We start from the raw sequence: 1711 nt of genomic DNA, 5'->3' as shown, positions 1-1711 counted from the left end.
GTCTAGTCTATAGTCTAGTCTATAGTCTAGTCTATAGTCTAGTCTATAGTCTAGTCTATAGTCTAGTCTATAGTCTAGTCTAAAGTCTAGTCTATAGTCTAGTCTATTATTTAGTCAAGTCTATAGTGAAGTCTTTAGTCCACTGTAGTTTTTATAGTCAGTTATAGATCTATAATCTAGTGTGTTATCTGTACAATAATCTAGTAATTCAAGGCCCGTTTATAAACTAGTTAATTCGACAGCAACTGTTTGACTAGAACATATTCAATTCCATGATGCATGAGTTCTATAGTGTCGTTTGTTGTCTATTATATTTTTCACAATAAAACAATTTAAAATTGATAAAGAAAAACAAGGCTGACGCATAAAGTTGTTATTTGTTCTCGTTTGTTTAAATGTAAAAAAAAAAAAATAAAATTGAAATAAAGTCAATTACTACAATGACCTCAAAAAACTAAGAGTCTCACTGTAAACTCCATGAATTTTAACAAAAGAAATTGCTTTAGTTATGGGCATTAACATTAACCAAAAAGAAATTTTTACAATCTTTGTAATAAAGTTTTTTTTTATTTATTTACAAAGAAAATCTTTACGTGTTAAAACATACAAAGAAAAAGTTCTTTTAAAATAAAGATTTTAGACAGTTGGTAAACATACATATCAGGGATGGCAAATGGAATTTGTACCAAAACTGCATTTAATATAGATTTCATACAATCTGGGTTAGATTGTATGAAATCTATATTTTTGCAAAATTCTAGTGTAAGAATAGATTACTATAAACTAGATAAAAGACTAGTCTGTAGATTATTGTATAGTCTATAGAATAGTCCTTAAATCCGTGATACACGATTGTCAGATCTTACAACGTTGTCAGTAAAATGTTCAGAAAATGTCTAATAATCGTCTGAACTTACAAATTTTCTTTCGCAATGTTATCGGAAAAAGCATTAGCGAGAATATTGCTTGACAAAATTTGTAAGTTGACAGTATTATTAGACTTTTTTCTACACTTTTCATAGCCAACGTTGTAAGATCTAACAACCTTGTATACATATCATTATACTACAAAGTAAAATGATCGGAAAAAAGTAAAACTAAAAAGGACTTTCTTTGTTAAATTTTGGCTGTTTATAATCTAGGCCAGGAATCTTTACAATAATCTTTTCCGAAGTGTAGTAAAATTTGACCGAAATCGGTAGTTCTTTAAATTTTAAATTAAAAAAAAAAACATTTTTAAAATTGAACAAAAACGGGGATTGGTGTACCATTATAGTTTTGATGATCGAATTGTACCAAAAAAGTACAATTGTACCAATTTTTCCAACCCTGATGTATATATTTTTTAAAAAATTTTACCTTAACGATCAAAAATATGAGGTCATTTTTTGTTTATATCAAATAATTTGACATTTAATGTCATTTGCATTTCATTCTTAATTGAATTTGTAAGTCTAGTCAATAGCCAAGACTATAGTCTGGCCTATAGTCTAATCTATATTCTGAGCCTTAGCCTAGTCTATAGTCCGGACTATAGTCTGGACTATAGTCTAGTCTATAGTCTGGACTATAGACTAGTCTATAGTCTAGACTATAGTCTAGTCTATAGTCTGGACTATAGTCTAGTCTATAGTCTGGACTATAGTCTAGTCTATAGTCTGGACTATAATCTAGTCTATAGTCTGGACTATAGTCTAATCTATAGTCTGGA

At 28.8% G+C, this 1711-nt stretch overlaps 1 protein-coding gene across 1 annotated transcript in view; it reads right to left on the bottom strand.

Annotated features, from left to right (window-relative positions):
- Positions 1–1711, bottom strand: part of LOC111682844 (high mobility group protein 20A) — a 6405-nt gene that overhangs the window by 2251 nt on the left and 2443 nt on the right. The window lies entirely within an intron of this gene.

This window comes from Lucilia cuprina, chromosome 3 (genome assembly GCF_022045245.1).
Source record: "Lucilia cuprina isolate Lc7/37 chromosome 3, ASM2204524v1, whole genome shotgun sequence".
In the NCBI taxonomy this organism is placed as follows: Eukaryota; Metazoa; Arthropoda; class Insecta; order Diptera; family Calliphoridae; genus Lucilia; species Lucilia cuprina.
The sequence above is the reverse complement of the archived record's forward strand: the minus strand, read 5'-3'. Positions and strand labels throughout refer to the sequence as shown.